The sequence below is a fragment of the Mus musculus genome, chromosome 10 (genome assembly GCF_000001635.26).
Source record: "Mus musculus strain C57BL/6J chromosome 10, GRCm38.p6 C57BL/6J".
NCBI classification, from domain to species: domain Eukaryota; kingdom Metazoa; phylum Chordata; class Mammalia; order Rodentia; family Muridae; genus Mus; species Mus musculus.
Window position 1 is genome coordinate 119,027,323 of NC_000076.6, and position 23,177 is coordinate 119,050,499.

Consider the following 23,177-nt stretch of genomic DNA (forward strand, 5'->3'; position numbering starts at 1 on the left):
GCTGGTGGAGAGAGTCAGAGAGATGCCAGAGAGTCAGAGGGAGCAGCAGTCAACAAGACTGTATCTATGTCCTTTCTTTAGGATGCTGGCAAGCCACAGAAGGGTTTTGCATGGCAGTGTGAGCTGAGGTGTGGGCTGTACTTTAGAAAATGCTTGAGGCAAAAGCAAAGGAAGAAAACAAGAGAAGCAGGACCAGTTAGTGCAGGCAGCAGAGGGTGGCCAGGCCCCAGGAGATGGTCACAGGAGTGTGGAGGAGGCAGAGGACTTGAGATATATTTGGAATTCAGAGCCCTTCCTCTCACTTCGCAGCTGTACAGTGGACACTCTGGGGGCTGTGCTCTTTGTGCGCTCGTGTCTGGGTTCTGCCTCACAGCGGTGATGGACAGCTCCCAGGGGCTGCAGCCCTCTCCTGGGTTTCTCCCATCTGGAAGATGTCTTCTTGTCCACAGATAAGCATGGTCTGGAGTGCCAGCTGGAGGAATCTGTTTCAGGAGGAACGACCAACAGTGGGGCACTGGTGTTGGAGGGACATGTGTCCCAGGGCCCTGTCATGGAGATAAGGGTTCTAAAACTATTCTAGATACAGTCCCTGGCATTGCTTACTGTTTGTCCTTCTCAATGGACATTTAAATTTACTATCTGACTTCCACTACCACAAAAGTCTCAGACACGTCATAGTGTTTCCCTCTCCCCGCACCCTCCCTGACTTGGCCTAATCGATTGCTTACCTCTCTATTGTGAGGAAACTGTCTTTCTCCCATGGCTGGTAAAGGAAATGCCAGAATCTTCATATAACAGTCTCTTCTTTTCTGTCATGAATTGGTCGATTTATAACAAGGAACAAGCTTTCCCCTCAGCTCCTCTCAAACAGTCATTACCCAACTGCACTTGGAAGATTAGCCTGGCTTATGGAAAGTCAACTGGAGAATAATTGTACAGTAAAAGGAAGACACTTAGAGATCTCTTTCGGGAAAGCAATCAAGGTTTAATCTCAAACTACATAGATGGCTCCGTAATGGACCAGAATAGATGCCAATGGTTTCATAGACGGTAAATAGACAAGGATATGTCTGGGTGATAATTCAACAAAAGGGTCCACGCTTAAGTGAATTTGGCGAGAATCCCCTAAAGTGCTGCTGGATCCTGTATGTTCTTTGTTAGAAGTGACTATAGATTAAAGAGATGTGAGACAAGTGTAAGGCAGAAGACTTCTTTAAGTCAAAATAGACATTTTAGTAACTGGGCTTTGAATACATCCTCCCTCCTCTGACATCATCTAACATTTGACAGCTGTGAATAAATATGACATAAGCCAATGGAAATGCTTAATAATATAGGAACCGAAAGAATACAGGGGAAGCTGAGGCATCCTAGCTTCAGCTCCTCTGACAGTCCAGCCCCCATCCTGTCCCCCTTCTTCCTGACACCCTGCACCTACAGTATCTCACAGCCCAGGCAGGCTTGTTACTGACACCCTAGGGGCTATCCAGGCAGGGTTTAACCCTGGGTTGTGAGGTTGCATCTCTGTGCACCTGGGTAAACTTCAGTATGAATGGCTATGGGATGGGAGTGATTCACCCTAACAGGGTTATTCCAGGGTTAAGTGGGCTAACAAAAGCAGAAGTAGGGCCACCACTCAGGAAAACACCATTTGTCTATTATCTCTACCTCGCCAAAGAAGCATCAGACAGCTAGAGGCCAAGAAAGAAAAAGAAGAGGGTGGGGCATGACACCCGGGGAAGGGTGTCCTGGAGTAACTAAACCTTTGCTGTCTGAATAAGGCTGCTGGTCAAGCAGTGTACCCAATGGGCTGGCCAGCTGGCCTCAGTTTGGAAGGGCAGGAGCTAATAACTCTACCTGTTAATACACTGGGAGTACCGCCCCTGCCTCAGCAGTTCAACCACTGCGAGTCACAAGGCACACATCTCTGCTGATCTTTAACAAATCAGTGTAACAACTCACATCAAAGGCCAAGAAACTGTTAATATTCTGTCTCCATCTGGGCAATTTATTCCAACACACACACAAAAGAAATTTGCCAGAGACACACTGACATTCCCAGAAACGGTACCACTGAAGATAAGAAGCCAGCAAGTAGCAGCCAGCGGCATGGGGATGGAAAAATCAGCAACCCCCTCCCCCCATTTTCTTTGAGAAGGTGATAAACTATTGGATTATAAATATGAATGCTGGAAACCTCTAAAAACGAGTGCTTGTGGTTAAAAAGAAACCCTCATTGGAAGGGTTGTAAATTTGATATGTAAGTTACAGATGGTTTGGAACAACAGAACATGCCAGAACATGGTGGAACTATTCATTTAATTTTTAAAGTGTTAGGATATATTTACTATATATTATTCTAAAAATTAAAAGAGGTTTGAACTTGAGAAGCAAAGCATCTCTCTCAAAGCCTCAGGTTCAGAGACACCGGGTAGCACAGAAAACTACCCCAAAGACTTATCTCTTTCTTACAAGTACTATCAGCCCGCCTGGAGTTTATGTGCAGATTATACACCATCTCCCCGCATAGAAACACACGCTTCCAATAACGTAAACGTTTCCTGTGTACTGAGATCTGTTCAAAACCTTCACAGCCAGCACTGGAGGCCAGTTATCTTAGCAGTCTTGCCAAGGGGCTGCAGCTATGGACCAAGATATTGATTATTTTAAACATCATGTTGGCAAGAGTCAAAACCCTGGCCATTGAGTGAAATGTGATCTGCGTAAAAGGCAGTTTGGCAAAATGCAAACTAGCACTCTCTCCTTCTGACATCAGCAAGCCATCGGCTTTCTAAGCATTTTCTTCATGCCCAAAACTATATTTAGATTAAAGCAAGAAAGATATCACACCCAAGATCCCAAAAAGAAAAGTTTGAGATATGAGTCTCAGATATGGAAGAAAGAAGCTTTTCCAAACCATGTGTCCTGTCCCCTCACTGAGACAGCGACACTGGATCCCTAGCAAAGGCGTGAGATACTTCTCCATAGATGGTGCAGCATGGTCCACAGGCACCAGAGCCAGAATCCTGGGCCACCACAGCGACTGCTCTTGGTAGCTGTATTATGCCCACTTGTGTGGAAGAACCCAGGATGGATCCTAGGCACCCCATAAGAGCAATGTGTCTTTCCAAGAAGACTGGTAACACGAGAGAACATTCCAGAGCACAGAAGATATCTTCTGTACAGGTTAGTCTTCTCCTTCAGCTCCATGTGCTCAGGGCCTGACTTTGGATCAATCCCCTGGAGATATTTGAGCAGTCAGACCATTCTGTGCACTGAAGAGAAACAAAGAAAGTAGTTTCTGTTCTAGATGAGAGGCGAGAAAGATCTTCCTTCTGTCCATCAGTTTTACATCTGCTCAACTATGGGACCCACCCTCCTAGGACCAGTGGTTCTCAACCTGTGGGTCACAACCCCTTTGGGAGTCAGATGGAACCTTTCACAGAGGTCACATATCAGATAACCTGCCTATCAGATATTTACATTATGACTCACAAGAGTAGCAAAATCACAGTTATGAAGTGATGACAGAATACTTTCGTGGTTTGGGGGGGGGGGTGTCAGCACAACATGAGGAACTGTATTAAAGGGTCACAGCAGCAGGGAGGTTGAGAACCAACTGCTCTAGAAGGTAAGTCAAACCAGGTTGCAATTGAGGCAAACAGCTACCCAGTGGTTCAAAGTCAATGCAGAGTGTCATAGATCTCAAATGGCGGTTTCATAACTCCTGCTGGAGTGTCAGAGACAATGGCCTCCACTGAACCAGAAGGGGTGGTTTATGGTTTTTTTCTCGGAGGACTTGAAAGTTCACACCTGGCAAAGCCCTGCAAGGCTCAGGACAAGGTGGTGTCATCCTGGGGAGTGGCTGTCTTCTCTAGCTACCAGCAACTCAGGATCATCTACATGACCCTTTTCCCTGCTAACCTCTAGTTTGCCATGCCGAGTCTCCTGATGGCACAGGCCGCCCTAACAGGAAGAGCCCCCCCCCCCGACCAGCCAAACCTGACCAGGTCCCCAACCATGGAGTAAATGGCTTATGTCACTAAATAATGTGACAGGTCCTTGCATAGCAAGCCTAGAGCATGAGTCCCAAACCTGGGTGGGGGTTGGGGGATGGAGGAAGAAGGGCTTAGTACTTGAAACACACCTACTTAAGTTTTGGGGGGTGGCTCCACCCACCTCTGACTTCAGATTTGGTAAACAGAAGACAGCCGCCAGGAAGTCACTAATACAAATGTCACTGCATAAGTCACTCTGCCACAAACCCAACGTGCCTGTTGACATTCTAGAGGCTAATGAGATTTCAGTGAGGAGACTGGGTCTTCCTCTTCCAGGGATGGAGTGGCAGGGACTTCTGACCTGGCATGCTCTCACACCCATCACCCCCACCCCAGATGTTTCCTTTTCTGAGGGTGTTCACAACCCAGGCTAGAATAACTTACTCCCTGCTCATTCCGAGACTTCTGCCCTGCTCTGCTTTGAACAGGGAAGCCATAAATAAATCTCAGGCAGGGGACACCCGGGCACAAGTGTCAGGACAATGCTAGGCCTGTGTTCTGCAGTATGCTTGTGGCTAGCGGTTCAACATTAAATTTCTCATCGTTGACTGAACCACGGTTTTATTCTCTATTGCTTCCAACTCTGGTAGACGTATGCAAGCCTTTTTTCGAGATGTAAATGTCCCCCCGAGTGGCAGTTTGGAGACAGCCTGGCAATGACAGCTAAAGCACACTGTGGTGTTCTGTTCCTCTTGCCTTGGCACAGGATTCTTCCTCTGCCAAGGAGAACCACCCACCCATGCGCATGGCCAAGTCTAACGCTCCCTCCAAGATTCGGATCTTCTCCCTTCTCTGACAAATATGGATTGAGCATTTCCTTTGTGAGCCCGAGAGGCTTGTACCATCAGGTTCTCAGTCTATGAGAAACATGAGGGGTGAAAGAGTTCTGAGCAGGCCAGGGGGTGTTTCTGCTATAAGCTAACTCCTCTTGGGGAGGGGTTGGGGAATCACGTAGAAGGCCAGTTCTATCTCACCCCTCCTTGGCTTTCCCTGGGCATCCTTACTGCCCTGTTCTTGCGTTTTCTCAAAGGCACATATCCCATCGGCTCCTGAAGACATTTCTACATGATGCCTGCCCTCTGTCCTCACCATTCCCGCTATTTTCTTAGGTTTTTAATTTCATGGACTGTCTTAGGAATCAACTAGCTAGTAAACCGCCAATGCTTGAGGTAAATACACCTCTACAGAAGCAACAAGTCTACCTGACACCGAGTGATCAGTGATTGTTTTCAAATCCCCCGAGCAGTCTTTTGGTGAAGGCATGTTATATTGTTTGGAATGGGGGCTTGCAGGTGAGCATGAGAGTCACTGAGCAAAGCTGCACTAGATAGTGTGATGGTTTGAATGTATTTGGCCCCAGAAGCGTAGCCTTGTCTAGGTGGGTGTGGCCTTGTTGGAGGAAGTACGTCACTGCGGGGGGGTGGGCTTTAAGGGCCTACGCTAAGCTCCACCCAGTTCAGAGAGCTTCTCCTTCTGGCTGATTTCAGATCAAGACTTAAAACTCTCACCTCAGCCGGGCGTGGTGGTGCATGCCTTTAATCCCAGCACTCAGAAGGCAGAGGCAGGCGGATTTCTAAGTTCCAGGCCAGCCTGGTCTACAAAGTGAGTTCCAGGACAGCCAAGGCTATACAGAGAAACCCTGTCTCGAAAAACAAAACAAACAAACAAACAAACAAAAAAAAAAAACTCTCAGCTTCTCCAGCACTAAGGGTTCCTGGGTGCCGCCATCTTCCTGCCATGATAATAATAGACTGAACCTGTGACTGAACTAGCCCCAACTACATGTTTGCTTTCATAAGAGTTGCCTTGGTCATGGTGTCTCTTCACAGCAATAAAGTTCTAACTAAGACAACTAACAGTATTGGTTGCACCTGAGGGCAGGGGTGTTTGTGTTTTGGGGGGCGGGGGTGGAATAAAGTCTGGTTTTTCTATGATTTTTTTTTTTTTTGCTCAAAATTTAAGTTTAGATTTAGCATTGGTTTCTTCAGAAGTTAACTTGGTTAAGTATTGCAGTGTTCTGCGTGCCACGGAGCAACTTAGGAAGTTAGGATACAGCTTGTTCGCGTTGATAATACATACAGTGTATTTCACCAAAGAACTAATTTGGAGTCTCCTTCTCTCACAAATTCCCACCTGTAAATCCAGTATGAAGGTTACCTCCGATCACCACTATCCTGATAAGTTACTCTTACAGAAGGGCGACATTGCCCTTAACTATTTATATATGTTTGTTTGTTTGATTGTTTATTATTCGAGACATGTGCTTGCGTGCACATCCATATGTACTCAAGTGTGTATACCAGTCTGCATGCAGGTAGAGGTTAGAGGCCAGTCACACTCCACCTTAGTTTTTGAGACATGGTGTGCTTCAAGTGAGTGAAAAGCACTTGCCAATTTCCACAAATTAGTCTGAGTAGAATTATCAAATTGTAATAGAGGGTCTGGCATTCCAATTCCAAGCCACTCAATATAGTTCCTAGAAGCATAGACAACTTCCACAGTTTTATATGAATTGGACCATTGCTATTTCAATTCAGAGTGAGAATGCGGTCCTGGAGAATTGGAAGACCCTCAAGCATAAAGGTTCCAATCAATGACTTCTCCTTGGGAGATATTATCAAGCACTGGGGGATTCTCACCTGTAGCTGGAACCTTTCCCAGCCACAATTAACCTTGTATAGTGTTTGAAGAGAGTAACTGGAGTGAACTACTGGGCGTCAGTCTTTTCCAAAAAGGCTGAACCCTTCTCTCTGCTCCTTCAGAAAATGAAGGCTTCTCTCGCCTATGGCCAGCATCAATCAACACCAATGAGCTCTCAGGATTCTCTTGTCTCCTTCTCCCCAGCACTAATGAGCTCTCAAGATTCTCTTGTCTCCACCTCCCCAGCACCAGGATCGCAGGCATAGAGCACTGAGCCTGACTGTCTATGTGGGTGCTGATGATACCAAATCTCAGACCCCATTGCTTGCACGGCAAGCACTCTGCTGGCAGAGCCATCTCTCTTTCCCTAACACTGTCCTTTTCTCCTGACTCTCCTATGTTTTCTAACTCTGCAAATCTCCTTGAAAAGGTAACCTGTCCTGCAGCCTTGCCCAAGATTTGGAGCCACTGATAATGGAGAAGAGCTCTCAAAAGCAGGTCTCCTGGAGACTCATCCGAGCTGGGACTCCATCCAATTTTTGTACAGAGCGGTAGCTTCCTTCCTCAAACATTGCACTGTATGAAGCATCTACAAGGGGGCCAGTCTGGCCCCATTCTCTACAACTCATGTGGGTTCCTGCAAAACGAACTCAAACATATGTGTGGGGGGGGGGGGTGGCCACTCCTAGCTGGGGAAAAAAAAAATAACCACACACACCAAAAACGGCCTGTGTTGACCTAGATGGTCTCACAGAGAAAGCACAAAGTTTAGGGCTGTCCTCAGAAAGCAGAGTAGCCACTCAGGGCCCTGTTGAAGCCTTCAGTTTTGACACAGCCCCTCTCCCGCTGCTGTAGACTGGCTCCCCCCGCCCCCCCCCACCCCCCGCAGGTGGCCTGGAGTGACAGAATGAGGATGGTGACTGAGTTCCCACACTCACAGAGTGAGTTGAAGCCTTACACCAATATTATGGCCAGATTCCACCCAATGCTTCTTTATGTCCAATACCCATCTTGCTTTCTGTGGTAGATATTTAACAAGTCCAGTCCCTGAAGATTCTTCTCATAGGGAAGCATTGTAGGCCCTGTGCTCTGCCTCGTGATACTGTCCCATGCGTGCCCATAGTGGTTCCAAAGATGAAAGGAGAATCCATTCTCACATGAATTGGGAACGGTTTTTGCTGAGTAGGTTTTATTGTCAGTTTGACACAACCTATAGACACCCAGGACGAGGGAACCTCAACCTACCTCAGCCTACCTCAGTCAGATGGTCCATAGTCTATAGGAGACCATGTCGGCTGATGATTGATTTAGGACAGTCCAGCCCAGTGTGGGCAGCACCATTCTCAGGCAAGTAGGTCTAGGCTGTTTAAGAAAGGTAACTGAGCAAGCCAGTAAGCAGCCCTCCTTCACGGTTTCTGCCCCGAGTTCCTGCCTTGAGTTTCTGCCCCTAATTCCTTCAATAATAGACTACTGCCTGGAAGGGTATACTGAAATCATCACTCTTCCCGTAAGTTGCTTTTGTTCATGGTATTTATCACAGCAACAGAAAAGCAAACTACAATAAGGCCAAACAAGATTAAACTGACTTGGTTATGGTATGAACCCATGACATCTTGAATACTGTTTTGTTCTCTATAACCTCTGATATTTTTTTTTTAAAACAACACATTTACTAAATATTCTAAATACGCTCCTGCTGGGTAGAACACATTTGGGAGGACCATTCCCTTAAGTGACCCTTGTTAATGACGTCACTTGGACTTGCTGAGTTCTTACTAGATTCCAGGTACTTTGTTAGGCCTTTTTCATGCTATATGTGTCTCTCTTAATGCTCCTTCCCAGGGAAAAGTGGGTATGTATGACTGTCTTCTTTGTGCATTGGCCTGGAGAAGTTCATTGTCCCATATAAATAAATAATGCAAATAATTCCTAAGTCCTAATTTGCATTCAGGTGGGACTGATCCTCCTCCAGTCCATGCCTTTACCAGGAAGCTGGCTTTGTCATGCTAACCTTTGGAACGTTGACCTGATGGGGTGATTCCTTGCACTACGTCATTAATTTATACCACCTGCGTGCCCTGTGAACTCTGTCCCGCACTCCTGAGAGTGAACCTGGCAGAATTCTTCCCTTGCTGAGCAGTTCACACCAGATGACAACCACCATTGACCACTGAGAGGCTATTGGAGCACCTGTGGTTATGAACATTCACATTTCCTCGCAGTGTCTACACATGTCAAAAAGGTGTCTGAGTGGTGTTGCTCATCATTCCACAAAGACGCAACTCAGAGTACCAAGCCGGATGCAAGACTCTGGTAAGAGAGCCCCTCTACTGGCTGGTTTTGTATGTCAACTTGACACAAGCTGGAGTTGTCACAGAGAAAGGAGCCTCCCTTGAGGAAATGCCTCCATGAGATCCAGCTGTGGGGCATTTTATCAATTAGTGATCAAGGGTGGGAGAGCCCGTTGTGGGTGGTGCCATCCCTGGGCTGGTAGTCCTGGGTTCTATAAGAAAGCAAGCTGAGCAAGCCAGGGGAAGCAAGCCAGTAAGTAACATCCCTCCATGGCCTCTGCATCAGCTCCTGCTTCCTGACCTGCTTGAGTTCCTGTCCTGACTTCCTTTGGTGATGAACAGCAATGTGGAAGTGTAAGCTGAATAAACCCTTTCCTCCCCAACTTGCTTCTTGGTTGTGATGTTTGTGCAGGAATAGAAACCCTGACTAAGACAGCCTTGTTCAAGTGGAAAGGCAGAAGGTACAGAGTAGCAAGTAACTGAGACCTCGGAGGAATCAACTGGCCAAAAAATTTCAGTTGAATTCAGGAGATCTAAAGGAAGGCAGGAGGAGCTACTGTTAAAGAACTGACAGGAATTTCATCTCCATAACCACACTCCATAGATGCTGCAGCCCCTCCCATCGAAGAACCCCATCTTTAGTCTTCCACTTCTCCTTACATCCCCATTTCTCTGTCCAGTCACTCTCCTCCCTCCCACATTGTCCTACCACAGTCTTCTGAGCATAGAAAAGATAACATCACTACCGAATGGTGTATTGGCACCAGCCTAGGAACACCAGCCTTTGAACCAGGTCTCATCTTTGGGGAACATAGAAACATCCAATGAGAACTACCTACATGAATCTCAGCTCCAGGACTCCTGGAATGAAAGTTGTTCAGGCACAGAACTGGGCTTGGAGAAGCTGCAGTTCTCTAAGTGCCTCTCTCAGGGTGTCCTCCTACCCTCTCCAATAAATGATAGTAAGGCTTTCCCATGTGTGTGCTGGGTGTTTTACACAACGAACCACCCCAATATTAGGCATGGTTTAATAAATGGTAGCTAATCATTATCTGTCATTTACTCTGACTCTTCTGATTGCCCAAAAGTCCTTCTGACCTGAATTTAAAGATCCAATCTTTGTTGGACATGTCCATGTGTCTAGAGTAAACTAGCCAATTACGTGGAGGCTGCCTCGTTGATGACAACCTCACTAGAGTGTCTTCTTTTTTGCTACATGTGGGCCTCCTCTTCTCATACCTAGCCTAGCCATGTTTCTGTAATAACCTCAGGGCTTGCAGAGAGGGCTGAGAGCAAACCTCTGTGTACCTGTACTCTAGCTGTTGATGGTTTTGGCATGCTTGCTGTTATTACACCAGGCAAAGCCAATGTCACGGATAAGTTCATAAATAGACATAAATAGAGTAAAATAGACAACAGAGGAAGGGCAGGTGTGCAGAGAGGCTGCTAAAGGGAGCTGTTGTTGCCTCAGTTGCTACGCCAGGCCTGACTTAACTGTGACTACTGAGATGACTTTCAGTTGACCGATGCTCAACTGAAGCGATGACATAGTGACAGAATCAGGACACGCCACTTTCCAAATCTTATGACTTTGGTGCAAGCAAGATGATACACCGAGGACATATGATATCTAGCAGATGCAGGGGAAATGTTTCTTGAAAGCTTGCCTTATCTCTAAAAACAGAGATTTCTGGGAATTGAGGCTGTCGTACACTTCCCCTTTTAGAATGGCTCTGATGCAAAGAGGAGAGCTAAATCTATGATAGACATGGTCCGTGGTGGATATCCATGACCATGAAGAAGATGAGAAGACAGGACCTAGACAAACTAGGTTTCTCTCGCTTGCTCTCCTACAGATCCACATGTTTCTTTAAAAAAAAAAAAACATGTTTGATCTTCACACAGCAGCTACTTCTCCCTGCCTTCTGGTCTCCCACTGAGTTAGGTTTCCAAGATCCAGCTCTTACTATCTAGCTTATTGAAATCACTCACCAAAGCATGCTCCTGCACATATGTGACATGTACCACCAAGCCCCTTCTCCTATAAGCTTGCCTTTGCCAGATTGATCCCCGAATACCCACCGTTAAACATCAAAGGGTAGAAGAAAAGGCTCTTTGTCTCTATTACCCCAGCCTTACCTCAGAACCCACACTCTACAGGATGGCTTAAGTCTTTTGAGGTAGTGTCTTCTGTTGCCTATGGTCATTCGTATCATGACCGTGTTTTGTTTAGTTTTCTTTGGGTGTTCCAGGATCAAACCCGTGGTCCTGGTATGCCAGGTAGGATGTCTATAACCACAGCCCAGGACTGAGCCTCAGTGGCCTCTCAGACAGCTAATGAAAGTGGTCAAGGAATCAGTCAGACTTAGGAATCTCGATTTGTTTGGAAACGTCAAGACGAGGGATAAATTGAGTGTGCAGGGGTGAAGATGCTATTTAAAGCCCTGTGATTAAATTAAACCACCTTATAAAGTGTGAACGAATTATAAGAGGCATGAAGAGCCAAGGGGTATAGGTCTCAGAGGGGAGAAAGATGTCAAAAACTGGTATACGATGAATAAAAGATGGGAACCAAGGGATGGGGTTCTAGAAACCCAGAGGGGATAAAGGAGGGTCGCCTGGAGAACACTGTCTGTCCTCAGCAATTTGGAGAATTCACACTCCTTCCTATGACTGTCTTCCCAGGGCTGATTCTGTCACAATGGACGCATTTGCCCTAGATGCTCTGAGACACTGAATTTTTCCTCCTCTCTGTGTACCTCCATGGCCTTGTCCTCTCTGCCTGCAGGTGTTCCCTGCATAGCAATCTAGTCCTGTCCTCCTATCTCCCCTCCCCATCTCAGGTCTCAGACACAAGTCCCACATCTGGTTGGGCGGGCGCCCCTTCCAGGAGCGCAGTCCCTCCCTCTTGCAAGCACTCATTGCTGGCAGCCGGTGCCTCTAAGCTCTTCAGAGGTGAGCCCAGGCAATGGCTGCTCCTTTTTGTTACAGTAGTCGTCAGCAATTCTTGATCTTGGTAGAGATATATCTGTGGGCTAAATCAAAGGACACATAGGGCAGGGTCCCCAGTATTAGCATCTGGCTGACCTACCAAATAAACCAAGACTCCAGGGGCCTTCTGCTTCTGGAAGACTCGAGGCAACAAAGTCTTACCTGTTTGAAACAAATGGTAAGAAGTCTCAAATGAATTGGCACATTGTAGGATTTTGAAGAAGTTTTGATACATTCAAGAAACACTAAAAACACCCACCTGCCCACCCCCTTTCCTGTCTGAACTATGGCTTTGAACTCAGTAGGTAATCATTTTTCTTTAAATAATATTAAAGTCAGTTTAAATGTGACAGGCGTCTTTTCACAAGCACTCCAAGCACCAGCAAGGAATGGATGGACCCGGACAGACCCTTAGGTTCAGTCTTTGCTTGAGGCAGTGAGGCTCTCTAGAAGAGATTCGGCAATGGTAAACCTACTCCCCCACCCTGAGGGAGGGGTTTATAAGTCACCTAAATCAGGACTCCAAAGGTCCTCATAAGTATGGCAGCAAATGCCTAAGATGTGGGGAGGAAGGGAGGTCTCTGAACACTGCGTCCTTTGTCATGCAAGTAGAGCCAACGTTCTGAACAGAAATTGTAGATACTAGCAGACTATCTTTAGAAACAGGAAGTCAGGAACAGCCTATAAATATCTTCCCCTTCCTTCCTGAAGATCACATATACATTTTTTTTTTAAGATCCAGAAAAAACAAACAAACAAAACAAAACAAAAAAGATTTAGAAATAAAGAAAGTGCCTTAGTCTGGCTACTTCCTTTCTAGATTTTTCTAAAACTTTAAAATGTGTTGTGAGGGGAAGAGTACCACTTCAGCTTTTGACTGTTTGTGAGTGTCAGCCCTTTAAAAATGGCTTTCTTCTTTTTAAAACATTTAGTATATTGAGGGAAATCATGACTTGGGGGTTGATAAAAGAGCCCTAGTTACTGCTAGAAAGCAGTGGGGCCCTCAGCTGCGGGGTGTTCAGCAACTCTCCAGCTGGATTAGGCACTGTTGTCTCACCATTGTCCCAGTTGTGTCGGAGTGAGCCTCAGGGACACGTGACATATGCTCTGACCTCAGCCCTTGCTGACACAGACAGTCTTAACAATACCACTCCAACAGACCCACGCCAGGCTGCTCTTCTTTCCAGCTCTAGGTGTGTCTGGTGGGAAAATGATTCAGAGAGGCAGACACAAAATGTCTGTGGGTCCCAGAATCACTGTGAGGAATATTTTCCTAGGATCACCATGGGAGAGAGGGAAGCTGGGAGAATGGTTCAGATACCCATTCTACTTTCAGCCCAGCCCTTCTTCTTTGCCTCAGGAAAGGGCAACTTTTCCTTTCTTTTGTCTCTTTCTTCTAGATGCTAACTCCTCAGCCACTGGTCCTCACCCTCCCTAATGCTGCAACCCTTTAATACAGTTCCTCATGCTGTGGGGACCCCTCACCCCGACCATAAAAATGATTTTCCTTGCTACTTCATAACTGTAATTTTGCTACTGTTATGAATCGTAATGTAATATCAGTGTTGAGTTTGGTCTGTTGTTATGTATTGTAATGCTAAATTCTGTGCCCAAATGTCTGGACCCTAGAGTTGACAAGCTTTTGTTGTGCAAACCTTATTCTTTGATTTAAAACTACTGGTTAAATAAAATTGGTTGAATCCAATTACTGGAGGGATTCAAGGTAGATGGGTTTTGAGTAACCTGGTTGGCAGTGGAGAAGGAGGGGGTGGGGACCAGGAGGAGAAGGAGGAGGGATGAGGGGAGAAGAGGAAGCCTCCAAGAGAAGAGATGGACCGTGAGCATGTGGCCAGGAGAAACAGCAAGTATCTGGGGTTATACCCCTGGGAAGGTAGCCAGGCCAGCAGTCAAAAGAGTAGATTAAGGGTGACCCCCAGTAATTATCAACGCCAAGTAAAATAACCATAGTCGGAGTCTCATTTATTTGTGAGCTAGTTGGGGATAAGCATAACGTGGTTGTACTACACATCTGAAATGCAGCATATCTGACATGTGACCCCTGTGAAAGGGTTGTTAGACACTCCCCCCCCCAAGGGATTTCAACCCATAGATTGAGAGCCACTGCCTTAAGTGTGCCTATGTCTGTGTACATGCTGTGTATAGGTGTGTGAGCACACATGCAAACACACACACACACACACACACACACACACACACACACACACACACCATGGTACTTTGGACTTCCATGCTCTTTCTAAAGCCCCCTCCCACTCAAATGTCAGGCCTTGCCCACCCCCACCTCCTTTTCACCGACATTCTCCAGGCAGCTGCTGGGATTTACAGCTGCCCACCCTGGGGCTTTTTAAAAAACACTAATAACACTAGCCTTGAGCTTCGTTCAATTCTTTCATTGAAACTAAGAACCCCAAGGGGGAACCCTGATTTCCCAATATCATCTAAGAAACACAAAGAACTCCTGAAAACCCCCAGTAACTGTTACAACCATTCTAACACATGAAAGACTTGTACAAATGGCATTTTTACCATTTTCTTGGTTAAAAACTGTCTAGAGAGATGGCTCAGTGGTTTAAAGCACTGACTTCTCTCCCAGAGAACCCAGGTTCAATTCCCAGTGTCGCATGGTGACTTATGATTGCTGTAATTCCGGTTCCAAGGATCTAATGCCTTCTTCTGGCTTCCTTGGGCACTGTAAGCATGTGGTGCACACACAGAAAAAAACATCTGGACATATAAACTAAAAATGAACCTTTTAGAAATAACTGAATGTCTACTCCAGTCACCATTAAGATTACACAAAGGAAGAGGTGACCACACTGATAACCAGGGTGTGAAAATATAGACCATGGAGGCTGGAAAGATGGCTCAGCAGTGAAGAGCACTAGCTGCTCTTCTAGAGGTCCAGAGTTCAATTCCTAGCAAGCACATGGTGGCTCATAATCATCTGTAATGGGATCCGATGCCCTCTTCTGGTGTGTCTGAGACAGCAACAGTGTACTCACATATAGGAAATAAATAAATCTTTAAAAAAGAAAATATAGAACACTTAACTCTGAGTGTTCAGTTTGTATTTAATCATTTTAATTTTCTGGACTGAGAAAACAAAGGTATCAAAAAAATGGTTATGAAACAAATCAAAACTACTCTCTTTCCTTGTTGAAGGTTGAAAAAATTCTAAGTTTGGTTAAGAGTTGTTGTTGTTGTTGTTTAATGCATAAGAAAGCTGAAAGTATAACATAGGGAGGCCTATGAAATGATAACATTTGGATGCTACCTTTAAAAACAAACAAACAATAAAAACAAAACAAGATCTATGAAGATGGCTCGATGGGGAAAGGGCTTGCCACAGGAGCCCGAGAACTAGAGTCGGGGTACCCAGTGAGGGTGCCCATGTACATGGCAGATGGGTAAAAATTCCAGAGCTTGGCAGGATGTGAAGACAGGCTGTCCTCAGAGCAAGCTGGCTGGCTGGATTAACAAAAGTAGTGAGCTCTGTCCAGGTCCAAGTGAGCAACATTGCCTCCACAGATACAATGGAAAACTGTCAAGAACCATGCCCAATGTCAGGCCCGGGTCTTCGAGTGTATACACACACGCCCGCACACACCTGCATGCACACCACACACTTGCAAACATGCACACACGGATGCATGCCATACACGTGGACACATCCCAAAAAAATGAAAAAAAAAATGAGACAGCTTTCAGAGCCACATTTGGCATGTGAAATACAACCCTCCTGCCCATGGTAACTACAAGCTTCAACAGGGATCTCCTCTCTTGGCACTGTCTCCATGGAATAACCTGAGGCAGACATCTCCTAAGTGCACAGTGACACGGGTTAAATGGAAAAAAAAAAAAAAAAGCGTTCTGTGTGTGTGTGCTGTAGGTGAGTGCCAAGACGGACGCTACGGGCCATTACACCAGTCAGCTGTACCTGTCTTCTACCTATGCCCCACCCTCAGTACACATGGGCAAGGCCAGTGCACACTCGATCTTGCCAAGACTGCCTTATTTGGCATCTTTCTAAACCTAAGGACTTAGCAACATAGCCAGAACTCTGGTTAGTTGGTCATCAACTGCAATTTTACCAAGGGGTAGAGCGCTTCCAAGCTTGGTCTCAGACACAGTGAGACCACACCCAACTCAATTGTTCCTATTTTAACAACGAGAGACAGAGAGACAGAGACAGACAGAGAGAGACAAAGAAAGACAGAGAGAGACAGAGAGAGAGACAGAGAGAGTTTTTATCTGGAAAGAAAAAAGCACTGCCCTGCTGGAGTTATGAATACACATCGGTGCCCACACTGCTCCTAGACATCCCAGACCACTCCAAATGCTGTGTTGAGAGTCTTCCAAGCTAGGAAAGGCTGTGGCCAGAAGAGAACACCTAAAGCTCCCAGAAGACTGCTGTAGCCCAGGGGTTGCCCCACCCACAATGGGCGGGGCCCTTCCCCACCAATCACTAAATAAGAAATTGCCCTGAAGGTTTGCCTACAACTAGATCCGTATCTTCTCTCTCTCTCTCTCTCTCTCTCTCTCTCTCTCTCTCTCTCTCTCTCTCTCTCTCCCTCCCTCCTGGCTCTCTCTCTTCTCCTTCTCTCCTTCTCTCCCTGTCTCTCCTCTCTGCTCTCTCTCTTTCCTTCTCTCCCTCTCTCCCTGTCTCTCCTCTCTTCTCTCTCCTATCTCTCTTGCTCTCTATCCTTTCTTCTCTCATATCTTTCTCCTCTCATATCTTTCTCTCTTCTCTCCTCTCCCTTTCTCTCTCTCTCTCTCTCTCTCTCTCTCTCTCTCTCTCTCTCTCTCTCTCTCTCTCTCTCCCCCCCCCACCTCTCCATGGAACTTCATGTACATAAAATAGACCATCAAGTAAAAATTAAGAGTACAAATAACAGGTCCCTCACCATCTGCCAGGCATCAGGGAAGGCGCTCCAGGCTTCTCACCTGCAGGTTGATGAGGCATCGTCACAGGCAGGCTTGAGAGCTAGGTGACAATCTCCTTCAGGGAAGAACGGAGGTGTGCTCCTTACTTAAAGATAGCTTGCCTTCCAGCTGCTGTTTGGGGGGGAAAAGTACATTTTTCTTTTCTTTCATTGTCCAGGCGCATGTGGGAGTATACAGTCTCAAATGCTATGATTGGGTTCAAGTACTATAAACAGGCCTCCGGAGACTGAGTCTGGCTTTCATGTCCTGGCATTAATATTCAGAAATTATCCTCCTGTTCTTTTCTAAAATTGAGGTGGGCAGGAGTGGGGGAAGGGGTTGATTGATTCTTGATTCTTAACTATTTTGGTGTCTGAGTGATCATGATTTCCAACCCTAAGGACAGAATGTCTGCAGGAAAAAGAGTGTAGAATTGATTCTAGTTTGTTAAACTAGACAGAAGCCCTGGGATTTAAAAACCCCGAACTATTGTGACATTTAGAGTCAGTCAGTTATCCTGGGTACCAGCATGCAGCAAACAGGTTTGCAAATACTAAGCCACTGGGCAATGTAAATTCTCTTGCAGTGAGCTCAGTTGGGCTTTCTCCATACATAGTATTCAAGTCACATACAAATCCAACATGCAGGCTGCAGAGATGGCTCAGCAATTAAGAGTGCCAACTGATCTCCAGAAGGTCGTGAGTTCAAATCCCAGCAACCACATGATGGCTCACAACCATCTGTAATGGGGTCTGATGCCCTCTCTGGTGTGTCTGAAGGCAGCTACAGTGTACTTACATATAACAAATGAATAGATCTTTAAAATAAATAAATAAATCCAACATGCATGTCACCTCTCCAAGAAATGTGTTTCCATGCCTTGCCCTCCGAGAAGGCACGGTGGGCTCACTGGGAATTTAAACAGCCTTTAATTGTGCAGATAGTGCCTGGATTCACGACTCCTACGGGAGTAAAATGAAAACGAGGCTCACTGTACGCTGGTGTCTGTCCAGATCCAGCCTGTTTGGAAACGGAGGCCCCTCCAGAGGAAAGCCAGCTGCTGAGCCACACACAGCCTACGCACTCGAACTTGAACTTTTAAATTTTGGGTTTCTTTTTGGTTCATTCATTCATTCGTTCTTTCATCCGTTGGTGGCTACATTCACCCCACGGTGCTCTTGAGCAGGTCAGAGAACAGCTTCGTGGGGATCAGTTGACTCTACTTCTTGAGTCCAGAGGATCAAATTTAACCCAGGGACAATCAAGCCCGGTGGCCAGGCCCTCTGAGCCACTTTGCCAGCCCTTGTTAACTCAAATTAACAAATGTTAATAGACGGAGTCTCCGTTGTGGGATCTTGCTGTTGCTGTTATGAAACACCACTACCAAAAACACCTTGGGGGATCAAAAAGTTTATTTGGCTTATGCTTCCACATCATTGTGTATCATTGAAGGAAGTCCGGACAGGAACCTGGAGACAGGAGCTGATGCAGGGGCCATGGGGGGGGGGGGTGCTTAATGACACACTCCTCATAGCTTCCTCAGCCTGGTTTCTTATAGAATACCCACAATGAGCTGGGCTCTCCCCCCATAAGTCACTAATTAAGACAATGCCCTACAGGCTTGCATACAATCTTATCTTATGGAGGCATCTCAACTGAGGTTTCCTCCCCTTAGACTTCTATCAAGTTGACATAAAACTAGCCAGCACAACTGACCCCTTGTCAGCTTGACACACCAACACATTACTATGAAGCCACACCCCCTCCTTTCTTCTTCATCTCCAAAATCACAAGTTAATATCAACATCATAATATAAAGCACTTTACAAAATTGAAAAGTTGCCACAGCCTCACAAAAATTCTCTTTCTCTCTCTCTCTCTCTCTCTCTCTCTCTCTCTCTCTCTCTCTCTCTCTCTCTCTCTCTCGGTTTTTTTCGAGACAGGGTTTCTCTGTATAGCCCTGGCTGTCCTGGAACTCACTTTGTAGACCAGGTTGGCCTCGAACTCAGAAATCCACCTGCCTCTGCCTCCCAAGTGCTGGGATTAAAGGTGTGCGCCACCACCACCTGGCTTTTTTTTTTAATCCAAAGGCTCTTTTAAATTTTTAAAAATGAAACTCCCTCAACTGTGAGCCCCTATAAAATCAAGAATCAGCTAAACACTTTCTTATTTCTAGAGAAAAGAACCAGGGTACACTTACAGTCCGTTCAAAGCAAAACCAAGCTCCAAACATTTAAATAACTCAACGTCCAATGTCTGGGATTCACTCACCATCTTCTGGGCTCCTCCAAGGGGATTGGCTCACTTTTCCAGCTGTGCCCTCGGCAGCCCACACAGCACCTCTTCTAAGCTCCATCAGGCTGCACTCCAAGGCTGCTGCTGTTCTTGGTGATCATCCCATGGTACTGGCATCTCCAGAATGCTGGAGTCATCTAATGCAACCGGGTTGCACTTTCACCAATAGCCTCTTCTGGGCTCTCTTCGGAGATCCCACAGTCCTGCCGCACAGTGCCAAGCCTCAGCTTCTTTCCATGTCCCATGCATACTTTCAAAGCCAGTACCACCTGGGTGACTCTGAAACTACCAAGTTCAGGTGCCAACATGAGGTACAACCTTGGCCACTCCTAGAACACAGCTTCTGTGTGCTGGCCCTGAGGAAACATTTCCCAGAAGACATCACCTTCATGATGCTGGCCTCTTCTTAATCACAACTAATTTTCCTGCCCCAGGTGGCCAGCTTCCCCTGTGCTAGCAAAGCAAAGGTTCTACTTTAGTGGTCCTGGTCTCTTATTAATCACAACCAATTCTTCAGCCCCAGATGGCCAGACACCATAGATTCCTCACACAAATGGCCCAGAAGAGCTTTTGCTTCCTTCTGAAAGTTTACAAGCCAGGCCTCCATCTTCTGCACTGCTCTCAACATTTTTATCTTCCAAGCTCTTACAGAGCAGCCTACTGAGTTCTCAACACTCAATGGCTTTTCTACCTCAAAGTCCCGAAGTCCTTCCACAGTCCTCCCTAAAACAGCATGGTCAAGTTTGTCCCAGGAATCTCCCATGATCCTGGTACCATGTCTTAGGTCTATCTTAGGGTTCCTATTGCTGTGATGAAACACCACAGCCAAAAACAACCTGGGGAGGAAAGGGTTTGTTTGGCTTGTGTTGCACATTCATATTCATCAGTGAAGGACTTCAGGGCAGGAACTCAAAATAGGGAAGGAACCTGGAGGCAGGAACTGATGCCAAGGCCATGGAGGGGTCCCCACAGGCTTGCTCCTCATGACTTGCTCAACCTGCTTTCTTGTAGTGCCCTGGACCACCAAGCCAGGGATGACCCCCACCCACAATGGGCTAGGCCCTTACCCATCAATCACTAGTAAAGCAATACCCCACAGACTTGTCTACCGCTGGATCTTATGGAGTCATTTTCTCAGTTGAGGCTCCCTCCTCTTCAATGATTGCTTGTGTCAAGTTAACACAAAACTAGCCAGCACAAAGGGGTTGCATGCTTTTCCTCTAAATGTGTTAAGGGTTGGTCTTGTGCACTGTGTATTCAGTTTCTGACTTCTGTTCCCAGAGATCTGGTTATAGTCCGGACTCTAGCATTGTCATGATTATTGAACCATCTCTGTGTCTACCCCGTGTAAAGAATGCCTCCCAGTTATTTCTGATTGGTTAATAAAGAGCTAATCAGGCTATGGTTAGGCAGAGGAGATAGGAAGGCTGGACTTCCAGTCCCAGCCAGTGGTCCCAGGAGAGATAAAGAAAAGAAGAACCATGAGGAAAGGAGGTAGAGAGACGACGAGGAAGGACACGAGGCGGAGGATCTAAGAGGAGTCATGATGAGCAGGGAGCCAAGAGATTTGCCACCAGCAGAGCAAGCCAGGGAAAGACTCAAACTGAAGGTAAATGACCTCAAGGCTGGGAAAGAGATGGTTTGGAGGGTTAGAACTGATGAATATTTGCCCAGTCATAGCGCTTAAAGCTCATTAGTAAACTTAGTAAGTCCTTGGGTCAGTCATTTGGAGCTACAATGGGAACAGATAAGGCCCATGCTTATATTACAGTCTAGAACATCGTGAACACTGATTTTATTCTGTTAAGCAGTCTTGATCTACGAAACTCTGCAGGTGACATTCATGTTACAGACATGTTACAGGCCATGCTAGGTCACTAAACCAGCCTTAGTGAGAACCGTTCCTTCTTCTGTTGTCTGGCACAAAGATTAATTTTGTTATTGATTAGTCAGCATAGCACTATCTATATAGGACAAGTTAGATTGTCAATTCCCTATAGGCAAATATTATTCCCACAGTAGTCTGTGCGCTGTTTGTTGTTGATGATGGAGATATCTTTAGTATTTTACTAAGTACTCCCATCAAAGAGTATTTTAAATTTTAATTTAATTTTGTAATTTTATGTGTACGAGTGTTCTGTCTGTATATGTGTACAGGCACACATGAAGGAATTCCTGGCTCCTACAGGGGCCAGGAGAAGATTTCAAATTCCCTGGAACTGGAGTTGCAGATGTTTGTGACCTACCATGTGACTGCTGGGAAAGAAATCCAGGTATTTTGCAAGAGCAGAAAGTACTCTTCACCACTCAGCCATCGCTCCACCTTACCCTCTAAATATTTTAAAAGAGAAGCCAAGAACTGTGTATTTTCAGCACTTGGGAAGTGGACACAGAAGAATCAGAAGTTCTAAAAGGACAACCTAAACCCCATTTGTCTCCATGTAAGGACCAGGCCTGATTTTGAAAAGAAAGTTTTAAGTCACCAGCTCTGGGAACAGACCACAAGCCCCAGAAACTAGGCCGTAAGATACCAGCTCCAGGAACAGACTATAAAATCCAGAAACAAGGTCATAAAACCCCCTCCCAAAGAACAGCCTGGAGATAACCACAAAAATGGGGAAATATCTTATCTCAGAATGGGCCATCTGTGCTGGGCTGCCCTATCTCGTCCTAGAGTTAAGCGTTCATGGCACAGGAATGCAGACCTCTGACCACCTAGTACAAGCCCATCAGACGCTGACCCCTGTGTCCTCCCTCCCCAGCACCAGCACCCACCCATGGAATTTTAGATTACCTAATCCATTCTCTAAGTATAGAAGAAGTAACTGTAGCCAATCAGAGTTATACTAATGTCACTGCTTTGGCCCCTACCAATCACATTAGAGATTACCTAATCCTTCTAGAGAGTTCTCCTGGTCTTCACACCTTTGTCTAGGGTCGCTGTTTTGTAAAATAGTTCACCTCCACACTCTGGCTGTTTCTGCAGAATAAACATTCTTTGTCTTTGTATAATACTGAGTGGGGGGGAGGGGGTCTTCCCTCAGTGATTTTGGGACCCTGAGAGTTCAAGGTCTTCCTCAATGACACAGTAAATTTGAGGTCGACCTAGATACACACATGACCCTGTCTCAAAAAGCAAAAGATTTAAAAGATTTTCTATGGTGTGTCAATAGAGTCATGGGAGACTCGGCTCTCTTTTACTTTTAACGAATATTAGTAGAAAAACCATCAAACCCAAATAGCAAAATGGGGCTCGGATTCGGCTGTAAAGACAAGAGGATATTCATGGCATTATCTGTAATGGCTTCCATCTGCCTACCACTCCTGGTTTTAAAACGTGACAGGGAGACCTCCAGGATGAAATGTACAAATTCCCTTTTCCATCCGAAAAGGGGCATGGATGGGTCTTCTCTGGGGTACTCCAACACAAGGCAAGTAGAGTTTATTTGTCGTTTTTAGAACTGTGGATTCCCTGGCATCCCTCAGTCTCACTAATATTAACTGAAAGTATAGGAATCGAAATACATACCAACCGCCTAGGAGGACACAGGAGCGTCTTCTCTGTCTGAATATAGCTGCACCTTACTTGTTTGCCCAGAGGGGGCGCATGAGCACCCACTTGTCGCACCACAAGAGAGCAAAACCACAGGCTTTAGATACAAAGATGGCCCCCTGACAATTGACTTGGAGAAAGGGGATTTCGGTTTCTCTTGGTGAGTTTGCCTGAATAGGAAGAAGCCAAATGAAGTAGGTAAAGACCTCACTTGCAAGAGCTTTTCTGAGCGTTCACTTCAAAGGACACCAACCTCTCCTTCCTTCCTCTACCCTTGCCCATTCCCACTGCAACCACATCGAGTGGCTGGCTACAAAAATAGCCCATAAAGAGTGGTTGGGAAGTGAATCCGATGCCCTCAGGCACCGGCTGGTGCTCGCTCCCGCCCCATGGTTTAAACGTCTT

General features: G+C 46.0%; 1 long non-coding RNA gene across 1 annotated transcript; it reads right to left on the minus strand.

The window, feature by feature from the left end:
* Nucleotides 1–967: 967 nt before the first annotated feature.
* On the minus strand, nucleotides 968–23,177 carry Gm33677 (predicted gene, 33677). Its single transcript, NR_152787.1, has 4 exons — nucleotides 23,026–23,177; nucleotides 22,749–22,942; nucleotides 16,946–17,056; nucleotides 968–3,275 (listed from the first exon to the last, which is right to left on the minus strand). It is a non-coding gene; the product is annotated as a predicted gene, 33677 (long non-coding RNA).